This window comes from Mastomys coucha, unplaced genomic scaffold (assembly GCF_008632895.1).
Source record: "Mastomys coucha isolate ucsf_1 unplaced genomic scaffold, UCSF_Mcou_1 pScaffold5, whole genome shotgun sequence".
Classification (NCBI taxonomy): Eukaryota; Metazoa; Chordata; class Mammalia; order Rodentia; family Muridae; genus Mastomys; species Mastomys coucha.
This window is the reverse complement of record NW_022196911.1, coordinates 107,361,284-107,370,113: the sequence shown is the minus strand read 5'-3', so window position 1 is coordinate 107,370,113 and position 8,830 is coordinate 107,361,284.

The following is an 8,830-nucleotide window of genomic DNA, read 5'->3' as shown; positions in this document are numbered from 1 at the left end:
TACACATATATATACATATATATATATTTATATATATAGACATATATATATATATATATATTTGTCTTTAGTCACCCACATGGAGCCATTATCAGATGGAATACAAATGATGGCTATTCAGTGACCACATAACTCTATCTCCAGTTACAACAGGTTCCATCCCCTGGACAGTTTAGATGTTTGGTTGAATTAGCACAGGAGTCACCCCTCATGGGACCTGAGGTAGCACTTCGTTTTTCCATTGATTTCTGATTCTATGCTGCTTGTTTAAGAATCACCTTAAATTGCTTAGGAGAAACTGACAACTGGCAGTTTAGCATAGTTCTCAAGGAATAGCATTAAAATGGTAGGATTCACAAACTGCCTTTTCATTCCAGCTAGGGATGAACACTTCTTCATCTGAGACTTTCTTCAGAGTAAATGGGACAGATGAACCCAGCCTGGTGGCACCTGACCCTTTGTTTCAACACCCAGGAGGCAAAGGCAGCTGGATCTTTGTACAGGTGCAGCCAGCCTATTGTATACAGTGAGTTCCAGACCACCAGGAATTCATAACCATACACTCTCTAAATGGGAAGGCATGCAACAGGAAAATTGTTAAATCTTGGTGGGAAACACCACAGGAAAACACAACTTGAACTGACCTTGACATGTGTGTCTGTGTGCCTCTAGGCAGTAACTATGTGCAGCAAGTGCAAAGCTGGGAAGTCTATTCCATCTTCCTAGCATGGATTCAGATGATTTCTAGGTAGCAATCAATGAGCACCAGTTGCCAATTCAGCCCTCATGACCCTTTCTGAATAAAATCTAGGAAAAGCATATCCTCCTTGGATTAAGAAGACCCCCAGCAAACATTCGCTGTATTTCTAAACTGTTATTATTGATGTTATTTCAGTTTCCTCTCTTGAAATCTGAATCGTGACAATAGAATGTTCCAGATAGGTAAAGTAAGCAGGAAGAAGTAATGTGGCTGACAATGTCTCAAGTGAAAGACTTACAAGTATAGATGGTCCTCATTTTTAGGCCTCTGTGAACTAATTCTCTACACTTCCCACTCTTAATTGCCCTTCTGGGAATCCAGGGAAGTCCTTGTCACACTATTAAGCACAGATTAAAGCTTGACCTAGGCCAGATGAATTCTTTGGTATTATTAATCTTCACTTTTTATTAAATGTCAAGGATCGGTATTCTGCAATACTATCATTTTCTTTGTTATCATCTCATCTGCCTTTATTTTGTCTATGATTTGACCTTTGTCAAACACAAGCAGTTGTTAACTATTTCAAATTAAAATCAACTGTGGAAGAAGGGCAGGGACAGTTCTTGAGAAGTGTTATGCTAGGTGATGTGTTTGTGTATTTCTCTGTCTCCTACCCTCCAGTTTTCCTTTCTATTCCCAAAGCATCTGCTGTCCCCTTCTGTGAACCTTGGGGATGCAAATCATGTCTTTTGTGCAAGAAAGTGGAAGTAGTTAAAGAAAGAACTGGAACCTAGAAGCCAATCAAATAAATATGCACAAGACAGATTGGTTAATGGTGATAAAAAAGGATGTGATGACTCAGAACACTGATTCAGTGAGGGATAGAAGTGTCCATTATAATAAACATCCAAGGTAAACACATGGCAGATGAACGGTCCTGGCTAATCTGTCTTTGTAATAGAGGTGAGAAACTTAAGGTAGATAGACATGGCCCCTCCAGTAGATAGACATGGCCCCCAGTTGAGGAATGGGGCCACCCACCCATATTCAATTTTTTTGACCCAGAATTGTTCCTGTTTAAAGGAAGTGCAGGGACAAAATGGAGCAGAGACTGAAGGAAAGGCCATCCAGTGACATGCTCAACTTGGGATCCATCCCATGAGCAGGCACCAAACCTGACACTATTACTGATGCCATGTTGTGCTTGCAGACAGGAGCCTGGCATGGCTGTCCTCTGAGAGGCTCTACCAGCGGCTGACTGAGGCAGATGCAGATACTTATAGTTAACCATTGGACTGAGCCTAGAGTTCCCAGAAACTAAACCACCAACCAAAGAGCACATATGGTGGGACCTATGGCTCCAGCTGCATATATAGCAGAGGATGGTCTTGTTAGACATCAATGAGAGAAGCAGCCCTTGGTCATGAGAAGGCTTGATGCCTCAGTGTTGGGGAATCCCAAGACAGGGAAACAGGAGTGGCTAGGTTTGTGAGCAGGGGGAGGTGGGATTAGATGGGGTTTTCCAAGAGGAAACTAGGAAAGGGGATAACATTTGAAATGTAAATAAAGAAAATTATATACATATATATATGTATATACATATACATATATACATATACATATATACATATACATATATATACATATATGTATATGTATATACATATACATATACATACATATACATATACATACACATATATGTGTATGTATACATATATATGTATGTGTATATATATATAGAGAGAGATTTTATATTTTATATTAAGATTTACAACAATAGCAAGTTACAATATGAAGTAGCAACAAAATTAATTTTATAGTTGAGGGTCACCACATGAGTAACTGTATAAAGATTCACAGCATTAGGAAAGTTGAGAACTGCTTCTTTATATCATAAACTCAAACTGTGTGACGTAAATATGATCGGAATAAACTGAAGTCCCAGATTCTTTCCTTCTGTGATCCAGTAGAGTTAGAAACATGAGAAAACCCTGCAAAGGAAGCAGAGCTACCTTACCTACGTCAGAGGGAGTTAAGCTAGCCAGACTTCCATCTTCTGAGCATATCAAAGTGCCCCCTCTAAAGTAAGACATTTGTAATGAGGCTAACAAAGAGCCATGGGTCAAGTTGCAGCAGGAGTGATGGTAAATCCATGAGAATGAGTCAATGCTGGATTAAAACAAAGAATGTAATTCATGGAGACCTCTCAAATATACATGTTGGGATGTGCTGAGCAGTCAGCTTGAGTGGATCTGTAGCAGCATGCGGAAGATTTACATAAATGTGAACTCATGCCCAGAACATAAGTGTGACTCGAAACTTTGCAGCTCTGGAATCAGGGAAACTGCACATAGAATCAGACACAACTGGTTGTAAATAAAAATAAAGAAAGCATGAGTACCCTTCCCTGATGCTTGACATTTAGTGAACTCCCGGACTGTTAGATGAGGCAGGATGAACTGGCCTCAGGAGTTAAAGGGCTAGGGAGAGTCACATGGGTCACCCTCCTCCCTGTGAGAGGAGAAGGGTATGGCTCTGCTGCAGAGGAGGATGGTAACTTGGAATCAACTCAATTGGAAGTGCTGAGGAATGTCGACAGACAATAAATTAAGTCTACCTGCCCTGTAGCACCTAATTGGACGTGTCCACCTATAAGATACTTACCTGATCCTCAAGAGTGGTGTCTCTGGCTTGGGACCAGGCCTTTTTCCTTATCAATGTATGTATATTATGACTTTTATAGCCACTTACTCTTTCTCCAAATCTAAACAATTACCAAGTCATAGAGACTCCCCTTCTGCAATGCCTCCAGAACTGATAGCTTCCTTTGTCTTCTGAAGTTCAAGTACTCATTATCTATTACTTTAAATATCACCACAGGCTTGTAACAGGTATGCTTATCTCTGTCCACATCTCTTGCTCATCCAGTCAACTTTATGTATTTGACACTTCGTCTTTTTAAGAGGCAATATAGTTCTATCGCTCTCTCAGCCAATGAAACTTCAGTGACTATTCACAATCTTCTATTTGGAGTATAGCTTCCTGACCCTAGCACTAAAACTCTTGAGATGCCTTCCCAGTCTTATTTCCCACTGACATCTCTACACACCCATTTTATTGCTACCCTATTCTCAACAGACATGAGTCAGACCATCTGTTCATCAATATTTGAATTGATAAAGCAAAGGAGATAAATCACAAGGAAGGAGAAAGTCATGCCATGTTCAGTCAAATTGAGATCACTGTGTTAAGTGACATAAACCAGCATCAAAAGGACAAGATTTGATCTCTCAACGTGGACTCTGAGGACATGAGAGGATGGGGAGGACATGGAAGGATGGGGAGGACATGGAAGGATGGGGAGGACGTGGAAGGATGGGGAGGACACGGGAGGATGGGTCTGGAAACAGACTCAGAATAGAACAGACGACTAGGGATGTGCAAAGGAGGAAAGACGGGGATGGGGATGGGGAATAAATAATAATAGCAAAAGAGTAATTGTAGTAAACGTGCAGTGTATTTATTTATGGAATTGCCATAATACATGTTTTTGCTTGTACATTTAAAAAATAGATGAGAAAATTTAACTATAATCCAGAATGATTTTCCCAGTTTCAGGACTGTGGGAAGGATAGCCTGGATGATACTTTGTTGGGGAGCAGGGGCTTAATCGATACCCCTAACTAGTAACAAATGTTAAAATATCAGAAAATACTGTCACAGGTCTCAGAGAAGGAAACTCTGTCCTAGACAATAGAGATTTATTTTGTTATCCAGATATGGCTTAGATCTCTCCCAACCTCCATGTCCACACTCTTGTCTCTTTATTGCACCAGAATGCTTGAGACTCTGGTACACTCTGTGTTTTCTGGCCTTACACACTTTGATTCTCCTTTCTTTTCCTCCCAAGTTTTAGGAGCTTGGATATACAGATGTGTACCACCACACCTGCTCTTCTTTTAATTAAAAAAAACTGGCTTATAAATATTATCTTTTAACTTTGTACCACAAAGGTGATACACAAAGAATTTAAAACAATACTTAAATCATTTATCTTCATCTTTGTTCATTTAATTTTGTTTCTAAAATTTTTTTTAAAAAAAATGTCAGGTAATCTATAATGTCAAGAAGTTGAGCAAAGGGTCTACAAGTTCAGGTTTGTTTGAAACTAGATTTCAAACAAACAACACAGAAGCAAGTTCCTGGCCTGTTTTTAAATGAATAAATAACTATGTCATAGCTTAAGCAAATGATTGTGTATATGGTTTAAACCTAATTCACTTTTTCATGTCTCTGACAAGTACACTCATTTTCTTGTGTAAGTATTTTACTGCCCTATAAATACTGAAAGCATTTTTATTTCAATTTATACCACTGATAAAAGCAATAATATCTGCCATGCTCACTTAGGACATGAGGAAGACAATAAACTCCACTCCTCTGGAGAGAGACAAAGACAACACCAAGACCTAGAGGTAGCTGAACCTTTGAATTCACTTGGACCTGCCCTGGCTTCTCAGTCATTGGTAAACTGGTGGATGGCTCCTGTGCCTGTCACAAATGGGGAAAGTACCGAGGGCCCCTGATTAGAATTTATTGCAGTAGGCTCACTTTCTCACATGTGGGCTTATAAAAACAGTCCCATGTGCACACACAGAGTCATGGGTGGCAGCCTGTGGTTGAAGGATTGCTGACCCTCTCAGGTTCCAGGCTTGAAGGAGCTCTTCAAGGCCAGGGTGACTTTGACCACGTGAGGCCATACCAAGTGAAGATCAAGCTGCTGTGGGCTCTCACAAGCAGATGGAGAGTCAGCTGTGTTCAATATCAAATTAACAACCTGCCCCATTTCCTGAAACTCACCGCTTAATCCACAGTTCCTGTCCTGATGTCGTAAAAATGTTTGTAATCTGTTCTTAATGCTATAGTGTCTGCTTCACCTTAGGCAAGTGTAAAGAATTTCCATCAAGTTGAAAATAAAACCCATTAAAATCTGTTTCATTTATATTTTATTACGCACTACAATGTGTAGAAATCCCAAGAACAATATATCAAACTAGAACTTACAAATGGATTGACTGATCAAGTGATTGAGACAGGTTCATACTATACACCCCTGCAGGAGTCACTTGTAGACTAAGCCTGCTCTAAGTCATAGAAATGTGCCTGCCTCTGCCTGCTCAGTGTGTAGATTTTAAAGGCCTGGTACCACCCACGCCTGGCACAAACTGGACCCATTTTGCAAATACTTCCAAACACTACTTAACTTGCAGCAATCCATTTAGGAAATATTTAGAACTGGTGTGCCTATACAATACTGTAACCTATGGATTTTAACAAAATGTTACTTATGAAATGTCATAGACAACACATTGACTACAGACACCAAATAAATGATTAGAAAGGAAACCAGCTAAGTCCAATGCTATCTTGGATGAAGTATTACAAAAAAAAAAAATGCTACTTGTTTTCAATGTAGCAAGTTGGCAAGTTACGAATGAGAGGAGCAAATGCAAGTCCTCTGCAGCCCCTATATTGCTTCTTTTTCAGGTCATGTGAGCACAGACAGGCCATGATAAAGGAATGGAGCTGAATGCCCCAAATCATGATGTCTATATGGTTTTAGGCCTGACTTGGTCCTCTGGTCTTACCAATGTCCTAAGAGATATTCTGAGAGTGAGACTAAAGATCCTCAGGGAAGACAGGCTGTCTGTCTGTCTGTCTATCTGTCTGTCTTCTTGTCTTCCTGTCTCTGTTTTCCTCTCTGTTTCTCCCTTTCTGCCTCTCTGTCTCTATGACTCTGTCTCTGTCTCTCTGTCTGTCTATCTCTCTCTCCCTCTTCCCCCCTCTCTCTCATTTGTATCTGTCTTCCTACCAGCCTGCCTTATGTACAGTGATGCATATATATATACATATATATATTTATATATATATGCCTTTTCATAACTGTCAGGAATATCATTTTCCTTGCAAAAAAAGTCTGTCAAAAGAAATTAAATGTTTCATTCTTAGCAGATTTTCCAGGAAGATGTCTGAAACATTAAAGTCTGATAAAGATTGACCCTCCAAAATGCAGCAATGTATACTGAAAAGTACTGCTCTCTATATAGCCAGTGAGAGGGCAAAGTCCCCAGAGTCTGATGAGGAGAAATATCCTCATTGGCAAAATGAAGGAGAGGACACACTCTGTGTCTTGGTTAAAATGTGTCATGGTCAAAATGCTGCCAAACCTTGCCACACTTCGGGGATGCTACTTCCATGCGAGTTCCAGGAAGGAGCAATCTCATGCTCTTGGGGAGTAGTTGTGGTTTTGGACAATAGGGTCATGTTTGTTCAACAAGACAGTTGGCAGTCAGGATACTTTTCGTATATGGACATTGACCCTAGTAGACTGTACGCCTAGAGACTACCTTCTCTCCAGAAGGACGAGAGTAAGGAGCAGGTAGCATGTCCAAACGACATGAAATCCGAGCCTTCTTGCCCCCTGAATAGAATCCAATGCCCCAAGATAAAGGAAATCCAGTCCGTAATCTGATAGGCTTGCTACTGAGTATTTTGCCAGGAACAACGCCTTTCCTTCACACAGGGCCAGAGTCCAGGTGCGCAAGCTCCAATCCCACAGACACAAGTAGGAAAAGAAAAAGTAAGAAAGAAAATCTCCACTTAGTGTTTGACAGAACGTGACAGGCAGGGCGGTGGAGTGTTTCGGCAACTGTGGGGAAGAATGCTTAGCCTGTGTCTTCCCAGACACTTCATTGGAGACCTTTGGCTTAATTGCTAAGGTCAGAGCACAAATATAGAAATCTAAAATTAGATTACTATAATTGCTTTTCTCCTTCTCCCTAACTCTGCTGCGAGCTCTTCGCAAAGAGCACCTTTGAATACTCAGTGGTGATCCCAGATCCAGGTACCTGATGCTAGGAAAACATTCTGCAAAAAGGAAAATAAAATTTCCCCAGTTCCAGAAACTGGAAGTTAAAGAGAAGAATAACACCGAAAATGAAAAAAAAAAAGTTTCTATAAATGTGTAAATAACATATACATAACAGTATGTTCTTTTGCATGTAAGTATGAGGAGTGCTTGTGTGTCTTCATGTTCGCAAGCCTATATAGATGTACTTACCTGTGTATGTCAATGCCTATGGAGCTGTGAGGTTGGCAGCAGCTGTCTTTCTTGATCTCTTTCCACCTTCTGTATTGAAGCAGAATCTCTCTCTTTTGAACTGTAGCTGTCTTAATCAGCTGGTCCAAATAGCCAGCTTGATCCAGGATTCCCACATATTAACTTCTGAGCACTGGAACTGTAGGCTGGATGCCACAACCACTCATGCTTTACCTGAGTCCCCAGGATCTGAATTCAGGTCCTCATGCTTGCACAACAAGCGCTTTATCCACTGATCCCATTTTATAATTAATAAAGCACTTTTGCAAAACTTATCCCCTTCATCCCAACTTCCAAATGATTCAAGGATACTCAAACTGTTGAAGTAACTTGTAAAAAGCAACTTATTTTCAACTGAATCTTTGTTTGAGATGAATTGGTGATAAAAAAAAAATACTTTGTGATGAGTGATCAAATACATTGTGCATACAAATAAAGGGATGGAGGAAAAGTAAAAGCCTGTTTGGTAAAACCTGTAGAAGGTGCTTGCGAAATGTTTCTCAGAGTTAAAGACTTCATTAAGGTAAAATGTAGGCTTTATTATATGTATTATATAAGTTTATATGTGTGTTTTTACACACACACACATCACAATGATATCTTTTTCTTCAAAGCTAGCTATTAAAGATTTAGCAAAAAAAAAAAAAAGTCGGTGATCAAAGTGGCTGAGCTGGGAGGCGGGTGGTTAGAAAAAAATGGGGAGAGCAGTACATTAAATATTCAAGGTTTCCCAGATCTTGAAAATTCGAAAGAAAGGGTTTCTTCTAAGAGTTAGAGGGTAGAATCCCAACAGGGAGCATCAGAGCAGAGGGACTGAGCGCTTTTGAAAGAAGAATGCAATGAATCTCTAAAAAAGACAAAAGTACTTTCCAATCCAAACAATGGTAGGTGGACTCATCAGGTTGTACATGTGTGATAACAATTATAGAAAGGGACCACATGGACATGAAAGGAAGTGGTAGGGTTTG